This window comes from Coregonus lavaretus, assembly GCF_964263955.1.
Source record: "Coregonus lavaretus genome assembly, chromosome: 13".
Taxonomy (NCBI): domain Eukaryota; kingdom Metazoa; phylum Chordata; class Actinopteri; order Salmoniformes; family Salmonidae; genus Coregonus; species Coregonus lavaretus.
The window spans coordinates 24,421,860-24,436,502 of record NC_140000.1 but is presented as its reverse complement, the minus strand read 5'-3'; the positions used below and the strand labels follow the sequence as shown (position 1 = coordinate 24,436,502).

At 42.5% G+C, this 14,643-nt stretch overlaps 1 pseudogene across 1 annotated transcript in view; it reads left to right on the top strand.

Annotated features, from left to right (window-relative positions):
* The window catches only part of LOC311139988 (thrombospondin type-1 domain-containing protein 7A-like), a 70,884-nt pseudogene that overhangs the window by 52,422 nt on the left and 3,819 nt on the right, over positions 1-14,643 (top strand). Inside the window, exons 6-9 of the transcript in view lie at positions 4,768-4,923; positions 7,975-8,178; positions 11,621-11,815; positions 14,501-14,642. The product of the transcript in view is annotated as a thrombospondin type-1 domain-containing protein 7A-like (transcript). The remainder of the gene's footprint in view (positions 1-4,767; positions 4,924-7,974; positions 8,179-11,620; positions 11,816-14,500; position 14,643) is intronic.

Here is a 14,643-nt window from a genome sequence, read left to right as displayed (position 1 = left end):
CCTTCTTCGCCTGCTTTGAGTATAACACAGTGCCACCGACGAGGCCCACTACCAAGGACTGTGGCCTCTCCTTCTCCGTGGTCGACGTGAGTAAGACATTTAAGCATGTTAACCCCCGTAAGGCTGCCGGCCCAGACGGCATCCCTATCCGCGTCCTCAGAGCATGCGCAGACCAGCTGGCTGGTGTGTTTACGGACATATTCAATCTCTCCCTTTCCCAGTCTGCTGTTCCCACATGCTTCAAGATGGCCACCATTGTTCCTGTAGCAAAGAAAGTAAAGGTAACTGAACTAAATGACTATTGCCCCGTAGCACTCACCTCTGTCATCATGAAGTGCTTTGAGAGACTAGTCAAGGATCATATCACCTCTGCCTTACCTGTCACTCTAGACCCACTTCAATTTGCTTACCGCCCCAATAGATCCACAGACGATGCAATCGCCATCACACTGCACACTGCCCTATCCCATCTGGACAAGAGGAATACCTATGTAAGAATGCTGTTCATTGACTATAGCTCAGCATTCAACACCATAGTACCCTCCAAGCTAATCATTAAGCTTCGAGGCCCTTAGTCTGAACCCCGCCCTGTGCAACTGGGTCCTGGACTTCCTGACGGGCCGCCCCCAGGTGGTGAAGGTAGGAAACTACATCTCCACTTCGCGGATCCTCAACACTGGGGCCCCACAAGGGTGCATGCTCAGCCCCCTCCTGTACTCCCTGTTCACCCATGACTGCATGGCCAAGCACACCTCCAACTCAATCATCAAGTTTGCAGACGACACAACAGTAGTAGTCTTGATTACCAACAATGACGAGACATTTTATTGCATGACATAAGTATTTGATACATCAGAAAAGCAGAACTTAATATTTGGTACAGAAACCTTTGTTTGCAATTACAGAGATCATACGTTTCCTGTAGGTCTTGACCAGGTTTGCACACACTGCAGCAGGGATTTTGGCCCACTCCTCCATACAGACCTTCTCCAGATCCTTCAGGTTTCGGGGCTGTCGCTGGGCAATACGGACTTTCAGCTCCCTCCAAAGATTTTCTATTGGGTTTAGGTCTGGAGACTGGCTAGGCCACTCCAGGACCTTGAGATGCTTCTTACGGAGCCACTCCTTAGTTGCCCTGGCTGTGTGTTTCGGGTTGTTGTCATGCTGGAAGACCCAGCCACGACCCATCTTCAATGCTCTTACTGAGGGAAGGAGGTTATTGGCCAAGATCTCGCGATACATGGCCCCATCCATCCTCCCCTCAATACGGTGCAGTCGTCCTGTCCCCTTTGCAGAAAAGCATCCCCAAAGAATGATGTTTCCACCTCCATGCTTCACGGTTGGGATGGTGTTCTTGGGGTTGTACTCACCCTTCTTCTTCCTCCAAACACGGCGAGTGGAGTTTAGACCAAAAAGCTCTATTTTTGTCTCATCAGACCACATGACCTTCTCCCATTCCTCCTCTGGATCATCCAGATGGTCATTGGCAAACTTCAGACGGGCCTGGACATGCGCTGGCTTCAGCAGGGGGACCTTGCGTGCGCTGCAGGATTTTAATCCATGACGGCGTAGTGTGTTTCTAATGGTTTTCTTTGAGACTGTGGTCCCAGCTCTCTTCAGGTCATTGACCAGGTCCTGCCGTGTAGTTCTGGGCTGATCCCTCACCTTCCTCATGATCATTGATGCCCCACGAGGTGAGATCTTGCATGGAGCCCCAGACCGAGGGTAATTGACCATCATCTTGAACTTCTTCCATTTTCTAATAATTGCGCCAACAGTTGTTGCCTTCTCACCAAGCTGCTTGCCTATTGTCCTGTAGCCCATCCCAGCCTTGTGCAGGTCTACAATTGTATCCCTGATGTCCTTACACAGCTCTCTGGTCTTGGCCATTGTGGAGAGTTTGGAGTCTGTTTGATTGAGTGTGTGGACAGGTGTCTTTTATACAGGTAACGAGTTCAAACAGGTGCAGTTAATACAGGTAATGAGTGGAGAACAGGAGGGCTTCTTAAAGAAAAACTAACAGGTCTGTGAGAGCCGGAATTCTTACTGGTTGGTAGGTGATCAAATACTTATGTCATGCAATAAAATGCAAATTAATTACTTAAAAATCATACAATGTGATTTTCTGGATTTTTGTTTTAGATTCCGTCTCTCACAGTTGAAGTGTACCTATGATAAAAATTACAGACCTCTACATGCTTTGTAAGTAGGAAAACCTGCAAAATCGGCAGTGTATCAAATCTCCCCACTGTATGTATATATTCTTAAATTCCATTCCTTACTAGATTTGTGTGTATCGGGTATATGTTGTGAAATTGTTAGATATTACTTGTTAGATATTACTGCACTGTCGGAGCTAGAAGCACAAGCATTTCGATACACCCGCAATAACATCTGCCTCTGCACATTGCATCTGTGCGTGTGTGTTCATATGCTGTGGCAGAGGGGTGTCAATTAGACAGTGGAGCCCAAGGTAGTGGGGTTGGCTTTGGACAATCTGTTAGGTGATCAAGAGCCTTTGTTGCATCAACCAGGACAACCCGCACTGTGCTGCGTTCCAAAACAGCTTTGATGTGACAGACACACAAAACCACCCACCAACTTTCCACTCCAACTTCAAACAAACCCATTTATTCAAGTGCATTAAAGAAACATCCAGAAAATGGTGTCTCACAGTCGGCTTCACTTATTCTCTTGCAGAGAAAAACAATATCTCTTTTGTTCCTTTGCGTGAAGTGAAGTTCCTCGGCGGGAATATACGCATCGTGTATACAGCTTCTAAATCTGAAGCGCTACAACAGGGGAATCATAGCACTGGATTATTCTTCATAGAATATGTATGAGAGGAGACACTGCAGCTCTCTCACACCTTCGGTACACCCTTCATGTGTCTTCAGTGAGAATGGTGGGCCTGTCTTTATGTTGTTTCAAGTGTTAGATAGCGCTGAAAGGTTAATCAGAGTTAATTTATCACTCTGGCATGCTAACAGTATGCTAACAGTGGGGCCATAAACAAAGGGAAATAGCAGGAATATGGCAGCACCTCACCTTCACAGTATTCCAAGACAATACTTAAATACCATTGCTGTATCTAATCTAACAGTTAATCTGTTTCAGTATATTTGTGCATCTATTTCTCAGTATTTATCTGGGTATATTGGTATATTTCAGAATATATCAGTATATTTATTACTATGTTAGTATGACTATGTTAGTATATATCAATCAATTTCAATTTTATTTTATATAGCCCTTCTTACATCAGCTAATATCTCGAAGTGCTGTACAGAAACCCAGCCTAAAACCCCAAACAGCTAGTAATGCAGGTGTAGAAGCACGGTGGCTAGGAAAAACTCCCTAGAAAGGCAAAACCTAGGAAGAAACCTAGAGAGGAACCAGGCTATGAGGGGTGGCCAGTCCTCTTCTGGCTGTGCCGGGTGGAGATTATAACAGAACCATGCCAAGATGTTCAAAAATGTTCATAAGTGACAAGCATGGTCAAATAATAATCAGGAATAAATCTCAGTTGGCTTTTCATAGCCGATCATTAAGAGTTGAAAACAGCAGGTCTGGGACAGGTAGGGGTTCCATAACCGCAGGCAGAACAGTTGAAACTGGAATAGCAGCAAGGCCAGGCGGACTGGGGACAGCAAGGAGTCACCACGGCCGGTAGTCCCGACGTATGGTCCTAGGGCTCAGGTCTCTCAGTTGGCTTTTCATAGCCGATCATTAAGAGTTGAAAACAGCAGGTCTGGGACAGGTAGGGGTTTCGTAGCCGCAGGCAGAACAGTTGAAACTGGAATAGCAGCAAGGCCAGGCGGACTGGGGACAGCAAGGTGTCATCATGCCCGGTAGTCCTGACGTATGGTCCTAGGGCTCAGGTTCTCAGAGAGAAAGAGAGAACGAGAGAATTAGAGTATATACACTCCCCTAAGTATTTGTTTGGACAGTGAAGCTAAAACGTTTAATTTGGCTCTATACTCCAACATATCTGTTTTACCATTAAGAAATTAAAGTACTTTATGTATCTAGTCCCCCCATTTGAAGGTGTTAAGTATTTGGACAAATTCACTTACATGTGTATTAAAGTAGCAAAAAGGCATAATTCTAGCATGCAATGATTACATCAAGGTTTTGCGTTTTGTTTTGGTTGTGTTTCAGATTATGTTGTGCCCAATAGAAATGGTAAATAATGTATCTTTATATTAATTTTTTATCTTTAACTCTGCATTGTTGGAAAAGGCCCCGTTATTCTACTGATAGTCTACACCTGTTGTTTATGAAGCATTTGACAAATACAATTTAATTTTATTTTATTTTATGTGTACCATGATTACGGATAATCATGAATGAATCGTGAACAATGATGAGTGAGAAAGTTACAGGGGCATAAATATAATACCCCCCATAAAATGCTAACCTCCCCTGTTATTGGTAATGGTGAGAGGTTAGCATGTCTTGGGGGTATGATATTTGTGCCTCTGTAACTTTCTCACTCAAATGGGGGGACTACATACATAAAGTGCTTTAATTTCTAAACAGTAAAACAGATATGTATGAAAATACCCTCAAATTAAAGGTGACATTCTGTACTGTCGCCTCATATGAAACATTTGATCTCAAATCCAAAATGCTGGAGTATAGAGCCAAATTAAATGGTTTAGCTTCACTGTCCAAATAAATACATATATTTCTGAATATATAAGTATATTTCTGACTATACTGTAAGTATATTTGAATGCCTGTCCCTTATTTCCATGTCCCTAGCATCCCGTCCTGTGGACAGCAAGCTGTGTGGAGGTCCCGTCCCCAACACGTCCCAGCTGTGTCACATCCCCTGTCCCATCGAGTGTGAAGTGTCCCCATGGGGGGCCTGGGGACCCTGCACCTATGAGAACTGTGATGTCCAAGAAGGGAAGAAAGGTGTGTGGATAAGAGTTTGACTGGGACTATTGTATGTCGATCACACTTTATTTGGATAGTCCCATATAGATGATCTACAGATGGTCATACTATTAACAAACTATCTGTTGATAAGCAAATGCTTGCTAAGGTTAGGGTTAGGTTTAAAATAAGGGTTACATACAGTAAGGGTTACGTTTAGGGTTAGGATAATGGTTAAGGTTAGGACTAGGGTTAGGGTTAGTGGATAGTTAGTTGAAATCTTGTTGACAGTTATGGAACATCTACTGAACATCTACAAACCATCTACTTGGGAATATCCATATAAAGTGTTACCTGTATGTCCACTGCAGGGCCTTAATGGGTATGGGTTGGAATGTTTTTTGGTGACTGTGTCTATATTTGGTGTGGTAATGCTAGCATAATGCTTTCATAACACATACAGTTGAAGTCGGAAGTTTACATACACTTAGGTTGGAGTCATTAAAACTCGTTTTTCAACCACTCCACAAATTTCTTGTTAACAAACTATAGTCAAAATAAATCAGCCAAGACCTCAGAAAAAAAATGTAGACCTCCACAAGTCTGGATCATCCTTGGGAGCAATTTCCAAACGCCTGAAGGTACCACGTTCATCTGTACAAACAATAGTACGCAAGTATAAACACCATGGGACCACGCAGCTGTCACACCGCTCAGGAAGGAGACGCCTAGAGATGAACGTACTTTGGTGCGAAAAGTGCAAATCAATCCCAGAAGAACAGCAAAGGACCTTGTGAAGATGCTGGAGGAAACAGGTACAAAAGTATCTATATCCACAGTAAAACGAGTCCTATATCGACATAACCTGAAAGGCCGCTCTGTAAGGAAGAAGCCACTGCTCCAAAACCACCATAAAAAAGACAGACTACGGTTTGCAACTGCACATGGGGACAAAGATCGTACTTTTTGGAGAAATGTCCTCTGGTCTGATGAAACAAAAATAGAACTCTTTGCCCATAATGACCATCGTTATGTTTGGAGGAAAAAGGGGGGGGGCGCTTGCAAGCCGAAGAACACCATCCCAACCGTGAAGCACGGGGGTGGCAGCATCATGCTTTGGGGGTGCTTTGCTGCAGGAGGGACTGGTACACTTCACAAAATAGATGGCATCATGAGGAAGGACAATTATGTGGATATATTGAAGCAACATCTCAAGACGGAGTCAGGCGCAGGAGGGTAAATCACAAAATACATAGTTTATTCCGTCGTACACAGTTGCGCTGGATAGCGACAACAAAATACAGGCATAGGGGAACAATCTACCCCGGCAATACAAGGTACGGGTAGCTCCAACAAAATACAGACACAGGGGAATAATCTACCCCGGCAATACAAGGTACGAGTAGCTCAACCGAGCTACACTCAACTCACATAAAACAATCACCCACAAGGACAAGGGGGCAGAGGGAACACTTATACACAGACTAATGAGGGGATATGAACAAGGTGTGTGTAATTGACAAGACAAGACAAATAGAATGATGATATATGGAGCGGCAGTGGCTAATAAGCCGGTGACGACGAACGCCAAAGCCTGCCCGAACAAGGAGGGGAGGCAGCCTCGGCGGAAGTCGTGACACACGGGGGTGGCAGCATCATGCTGTGGGGGTGCTTTGCTGCAGGAGGGACTGGTGCACTTCACAAAATAGGAAGTTAAAGCTTGGTCACAAATGGGTCTTCCAAATGGACAATGACCCCAAGCATACATCCAAAGTTGTGGCAAAATGGCTTAAGGACAACAAAGTCAAGGTATTGGAGTGGCCATCACAAAGCCCTGACCTCAATCCTATAGAACATTTGTGGGCAGAACTGAAAAAGTGTGTGCGAGCAAGGAGGCCTACAAACCTGACTCATTTACACCAGCTCTGTCAGGAGGAATGGGCCAAAATTCACCCAACCTATTGTGGGAAGCTTGTGGAAGGCTACCCAAAATGTTTGACCCAAGTTAAACAATTTAAAGGCAATGCTACCAAATACTAATTGAGTGTATGAAAACTCTGACCCACTGGGAATGTGATGAAAGAAACAAAAGCTTAAATAAATAATTCTCTCTACTATTATTCTGACATTTCACATTCTTAAAATAAAGTGGTGATCCTAACTGACCTAAGACAGGGAATTTGTACTAGGATTAAATGTCAGGAATTGTGAAAAACTGAGTTTAAATATATTTGGCTAAGGTTTATGTAAACTTCCGACTTCAACTGTATGTGGTATTATGTGTTTTATGTGTTTTAATATACAGTGTATGTCCCTCCTATCAAACTAATGGCAACTGGCATATCACTTGTTATACAACATAAACAGTTGAAAAAAAGTAAAGTGTTAACATGCCATATGATTGTTATATGATTTGTATTTGCCATGAGTTATGCATGGTGTTATGGAATTTACAGAACATGGCATAGTTTCAGAAGGTTACCTGTGGATATATAGTAGTAGGTGCTATTGTAGTCATTGTAAGGTCCTCTTGAACAAACATATTCTGGCATAAATGCAGTATCTAACATTACGTTTACATTTTAGTAATTTAGCAGACGCTCTTATCCAGAGCGACTTACAGGAGCAATTAGGGTTAAGTGCCTTGCTCAAGGGCACATCGACAGATTTTTCACCTAGTCAGCTCGGGGATTAAAACCAGCGACCTTTCGGTTACTGGCACAACGCTCTTAACCACTAAGCTACCTGCCGCCCCACACCCACATGATAATTACACGGCTGGCTCTTCACAATGAAATCCTCTCTTTGTATCAATTTATGGTCAGTTTGATCACAGTATGTGTTAAAGTGCCAACAATTAACTAGCCAATTATTTGCTTGCGCTTTTACATTCATCCTAATCTTATCATAATAACATATCCTATTATTCCATTTCGAGAGAGCTGTTGAAGAGATCAATTCCAAAGGAGGACAATTAGGCATATTATGTATTTTTTCAGAGTTTTTATATATATTTTTTTCATATGGTTTTATGTATTTCTATTTGATTTTTTATATTAAATGGAATTATGTGTATTTTTCCTTCCGCAGGTTTTAAACTGAGGAAACGGGAGATCAGCAATGCGCCGACGGGTGGACCAGGGAACTGCCCTCACCTGGTGGAGGCTGTCCCATGTGATGAACCCAGCTGCTGGGACTGGCGCCTAGTCAGACTGGATGAGTGTAGCCCCGACGGGGAGCTGCCGTGTGGCCCCGGGACACAGATACCTCAGGTCCAGTGTGTCAACAGCACCGGTGAGGAAAATCATAGTAATAACTAATTATCGGCTAAAGATAATTTCAATTGGATTTTTCCCTCGTTAATTCCGTTAAACTCAGTCTCTATAATCGTTGCTGTGTGATTGTAGATAATGCTCCGTGATTGGTTTATTGATTCGGTTAATGCACATTAGAGTCCTTTATTTTCAGTGGATGTTTGCTTGACTAATTCATGTAGAACACTGCCAACAGGCAAAACTGATTGAAATGACGTCGTTACAACCAGGAACTGGTTGAAATGTTGTCATTAAGACGTTATTTCAACCAGTTATGCCTGCTAAGCTAGCATAGTACAATAAAACTGTACTATAGTATTCTGACTTACTATTATGCTCAGAATCCACCACATTGTTACCTCAGCTCCCTGATCCCCCCCCCCCCCCCAAGAGTAGCCCACCACTTCCAGATTAACTATTTCCATCTATGATGAATAAAGGTGTCCGCATGCTTCCCAGCCGAAACAGTTCGGAAAAGTTTGTGCATATATTATGACGACATTTTGTGATGTTTTTGTTTGTTTTGGACTTCGGTGAGGGTTTTTCCGGCTGTTCGGGCACATAAAACATTTTCTGGAGGCAAGCCGAAGTTCGGAGCCGAAGTCTACGCCCCTTCGTTGGTGATTGGTCAACAATAGGGATTCTTCAATAAAGGCGACTCATTTTCATGCACATTTTTGTATTGAGAAATACTACACCAAACATCTTAGTTAGATGTAAAATTGTGCGGCTAAGAAAGTCAACATTTGTTATAGATTTCTTGAGTTATCTTAGATTAATTCTGACTATTTTTAGGAAATGTATACTGGCTATGGCATCTCAAAATGGACAATTGACGCTTTTTTCTTGTTTTTCAAGTGAAGATCTTTTAAGGGAGTATGCGAGCACACTCATTTGCTTCGGCTAGCCGAATTTGGCTAGGCACCAGCCAAACTAAAACATGCTGACGCCTTAAGTCAGGGTATCACCCTCTGGATGAAAAATCATATGTTGCTCAAGGTGACCTCTCTACCAACCCCCTAACTCATGGCTGTACCTCATGACGACTAGAGAGAGAATGGTGGTTAGCCGCCATGCCATTTATCATGGTTGCCATTTATCATGGAGTTCTCTCCAGACACCCTCCTCCACCTCACATCCCCATCTCCTTTAACGCTTCCCTAGTTCAGCATAGCCACATATTGCCCTCGCTCCCTTTCCCTCTCTCAGCCAGAGCAATTAAACCCTGCTCGCACTAAATCAAATCAATTCTCTCTGGCCCTGAGTCTCGGGGACTCCCTTAACTTTTCAGCTTCCTGGTTTTACTGCTCCACTTTATTACTGAAGAATGTTTGACTGAAGACAATGGCAGTCGGTGCAGAGAGATGCTGTCTGGGGTTTTGAGCAGGTTTCAGAATATGGGTGCAATTGACCAAGATGCTTATGCTATCAATCCCAAGTATAGTCACCATTCCTAGTTTGAGTGTTATGAAAGAGATATAGAGAGATATCAAAGAGATACACAGAGATATATACAGGCACTGTAATGGATTGAGTCCAAATCATACTCCTACGATACTCCTTTGACAATAACCTCTCTTATCGTCCTCCAAATTCTGAAAAACTCATCCTCATCCTACGTTACATTGTCATTTTACCTCATACAGGACATACTGTACATGTACATCCACTAGTGACATTCAGGGTTATTGCCAGGTCAGGTGATGTCTTCCTAGTAGCTCTGTGAGAGGCATAACCTCTTTGTGTTTTTCTGCCTATTTTGACTGGCGTTGACTGATTCCCCCTGTCTCCGCTGATGGAAATTGATTTGTTGTGTTATGATTTTGGGCAACTTTTTGCCCTAGAGACTTTGGGCTCAATGTCTGTCTTCCGAACTTTTCCTCACACTGAGGCTGAATCTTATGAAACTGCCACAGCAACAGCAAACAGCCACACCGCAGACAGGGGTCTATACAAATATCATTGAAACGCCACTGTCGATACTGAGAGCTTCTGATATATACTGATATTCACTGTTCTGACTCATTTAAAAGGAACCGTTTTTCTCCGTTCACTAAGCCTGGAGTTTTTCTAATAGAGGGTGTTTTGTTCATTCATGTTTTCACCACCGTGAGAGCCACTGGGTTTCCCTGTCACTTTGCATTTCCACACTGTCTCGGTTCAGTCACGATTGGTTCGCTGAATACTCATCAAAGTGACATCTTAATGCAAAGGCAGGCCGATCGGAGGGTTTGAAGCTCAACTCATCCTCAGCCTGAAATTGCAAAAACCAACCGTCGGAACATACATATTTTCTCTGCAGAGCCATTGTGTTGCTCATTTGGAGTGCTGAATTGTCTTGAATTCAAATGTCTTGAATTCAGTTCATTGCAACATGGTAGCCCTTTCCTGCAGTCAAATGACCAAATCGCTCTCTAGTGGCCTCATGGGTGGAATATTATTAATATTTTTCATAATTTCATAAATAATAAACATCATTGTTTTTTTGTGTGCCTAAAATCTGGTGTTTCTATGTCAAACGGTTTTGTTATATTTCAGTCTTCTGTGATGTATATGAAGTGTAATATTGGGATGCAAACTCAAAATTGAATACATTTCAACTCTATATCTGACATGGTACAGGTGTCTTCTTTCTTGTAAGTCCATAACCATGTGTGTGAGGTATATACTTTTGTTTCAAAGTAGATTTGTTTAAGACTACCAAGAAACACTCTGTGTGACCCTGATTTAGCCCACTACAGTAAAAGGTTAATCCTCTAAAAGCACATACAGAATATGTGGCTTAATAGTATAACCCACTTAAGCACTCATAAATCATAAATATGTAAGTGTAAAATGTTCCCAAGTGAGTTTGTACTTACTATGTCCAAAGCTAATTCAGTATTCAGATCGAGTTGCATTGAGAATAGAGACATCAATATTAATATATTGTACAGATTATCCTTGATAACCTTAACCCAGCATGCTATTAAACAGTCACCAAACATTTGATCCAACTGTGATGTCAAAAGGAAGACAACAGATCAAATTGAATGGCCGTGTTAATTAATTGTGTGGGTTGAAATTGATTAGCATTCAATGATACTAAGGAAACAATATATAAACAAGCCCACCGATGGACCAGGAAATTGTAGTGTGGTTTATCATATTGTAGAACATTATAATGGAGGGTGGCAGGTAGCCTAGTGGTTTGAATCCCAGAGCCGACTAGGTGAAAAAATCTGTCTGTGCCTTGAGCAAGGCACTTAACCCTAATTGCTCCTGTAAGACGCTCTGGATAAGAGTCTGCTAAGTTATATAAAGTGTAGTATAATTACAGATTCCGTTTTTGCTTTGAGATTTGTTTCTGTATTGAAGATTCTGTTTTTCTATTGTTATAATGGTGTGCATTCCTTGACCGTACCATTCTTTGTGCCACCCAGGTGACATGGTGGACAAGGAGCTGTGTGGGGGAGCCCCTGCCCCTGAGCCCATCGCCTGTGAGGTGCCTTGCCCTAAGGACTGTGTCCTCAGCGACTGGACCTCCTGGTCTTCCTGCTCCCAAACCTGTTCCAGCAAAACCATTGAGGGCAAGCAGCTGAGGACCCGCTCCATACTGGCCTACAACGCTGGCGAAGGTGACTATGAGACTATGTACTGTAGATGGTGTACTGTTCTGTATGGTCTGTATTGTCTATCTACTGTACTGTTAATAAACTATTTAGAAGGGGTCTTTATCTTTGTATACTGTAGCTTTCAAGCCAAGCTGTCCTTCATGGTGTCTGTCCCTTTGACAGTTACTGTCTGTTACTGTCTGTCTATCACTCTGTCTGTTACTGTCTGTTGCTGTCTGTTACTGTCTGTCTATTTGTTTCTGTCTGTGTCTGTCTGTCTGTCTGTCTGTCTGTCTGTCTGTGTCTTCTGTCTGTCTGTCCCTCTGTCTGTCACTATGATTTTTTGTTTTCATTTAAACATTTGGCTAAAAGTTTATCTGCATGTTGTTTACCTCCCCACAGTAACTGCAATGGTAGTGGCATGGATCACAGTGATGGAGGGTAACACTTGTGATTGAAACTAGCTGTTAGCTACATTTAACCTTAGTGACATGCTGACAAATGACAAAATAATAGGATTTCTGCCAATGTCTATAGACTTTACTGTAGTTATACCGCGACACCCTTTGGGCACCGTAGGTTTGATTTAAAATCCTAGTAGCACTAGATGTAGTGAAATAAGTAGTTGTTGTTGGTTTTGTTGTTGTGGTTACCGTAAGTAAGTATAACTAATTCTACAAATGTATTTTGATATTCTCATATCTTGATGTGAGAATTTTAACATTCCATATCAATGTTTTCCAAAGGTCTTTCAAGGGTGCCAAAGTTTCCAGAGCTTTTTGGTACATTCCATTTGTATCTGTAAAATGAGTAGTAGTAGTAGTAGTAGTAGTAGTAGTAGTAGTAGTAGTAGTAGTAGTAGTAGTAGTAGAAGTAGTAGTAGTAGTAGTAGTAGTAGTAGTAGTAGTAGTAGTAGTAGTAGTAGTAGTAGTAGTAGTAGTTGTTGGTTGATGAGTAGTATATATTGTTAGCGTGGAGATTTGGGTAGATTATTTAAAGGGGCAATCCATTGTTGAAACAATAAAAAAACTGTTTCGGTAAAATGCTGAGGGATGGGGCTGGAGAAATGTAACCACTCTAAAATTAATAGACAGAGCTATGGATGCAAGGATTGACCATCCATTATATCAAAATTATAGTTTTAAACCTGTTTTGAGGCTGTACAGTGTTTGTTTACATTTACTTTGTTTACAAACATTGGAGTAAAACAAGCTTATATTTTGGGTTCTGATGGGGTACGACAATTGAACACATTTTTAAAGTTATATTCTTCTAGTGGGTACATATCATTCAATTATAAGTCAAAAAATGGATACAGCAACTGCAGATTGGCACTTTAAATAACTTCCCCACCAATGTGGAAAGTCTTCACATCATCATGTATGCTATTTCAATATTTGTTTTGCCTTTTACTGTCGAGGAATACCTCCCAAAATATATGTATTTTTAGCAGGCAAGTGTGCCGTCTGTTGGGTGATCCCAAGCTCCAGTATGTCATAAGCCACATACTAAATGTAACCGCGCTAGCACAGAGACACAATACATTATGGATGTCTTTCCGAGCAAATTTTGTGAATAAGTCAGAAAAGTGCTGAAATTCATACCGCAAACATGAATAAACCCATATTCCATGAGCCGCATCCTTTGAGTGGCATTAAAGCGATTTGTCACATTAAACAGAACTGATGTTGCTTCACCATTCATAAATCATCCACTACAGCTCTCTGTAGAATCGACATAGACTTTACCTCTGCCCAACCCAAACCACTTTCTAGGTCTGTCTGGGCTGTCTGGGCACCATCTGTGGCATATTTGTCTGGTTAGTTTACGCTATTGGCAGAACCAGCAAACCGACATGGTTAGTCAGCGATGTAGCAGTAGCAGTCAGCAGAAAGAAAGGAGGTCTGTTCATTTGCCATCAGGTTTAGATTTGTCTGAGTTGGCATTCCACGTTGACCGGCCTGTGAACAACACCACTGCTGCTCATTATGGAGCCGATTGGCTTTCATCTCAGGATGGTGCAGGTGTGAAGGACTTACAGTCCCACAATGCCCTTCATCACTGCCCAAGCTGTAAGTGTCTGCAATTACTCTGAAGCACTAAGGGCTCTGAATCTCACTCTATCGACCCACCTGCCTCCGCTGAGCAGAGATGAGAGAGACAGCGAGAGAGACAGAGAGAGAGAGAGAGAGAGAGAGAGAGAGAGAGAGAGAGAGAGAGAGAGAGAGAGAGAGAGAGAGAGAGAGAAGAGAGAGAGAGAGAGAGAGAGAGAGAGAGAGAGAGAGAGAGAGAGAGAGAGAGAGAGAGAGAGAGAGAGATGTTGGATGTTGTATATCCAACAGAAGTGGGTTGGGAATCAGACTTGCAACTAGCAGTAGGAGGAGATGAATCATCTGAGCCTCTAAGTAGGCGGGAGGATTAAAATGCATTGTCAATCACCGGGGGAGGTCAAGCCTTTCAACACCATCATGACTGTCACTATCAATATTGGCTGAATCTTGCAGACTTTGTCATGCCAGAATCTCTGTCATTATTTAATGGCTTCATGTATAAGGCAGAGCCTCCCTAACTATTGACATTGGGACTACCCTGTATATGCGTGTGGTGTGGTAGAGAATCTGAACTTATTGGTTATTACATGTGCATGATGCCGAAGCTCTATGAAGTAACTCATCAGCTCGCCCTTTCTATGTGTGTGCTTCTTCCTAGGTGGTGGCATGTGCCCCAACAGCAGTCCTGCAGGAGGTGCGGAACTGCAACGAGCATGCATGTACGGTGTACCACTGGCAGACTGGCCTCTGGGGCCCCTGTACTGAAGACCCCTCAGCCTCAGCCCTCAACACCACCACTGG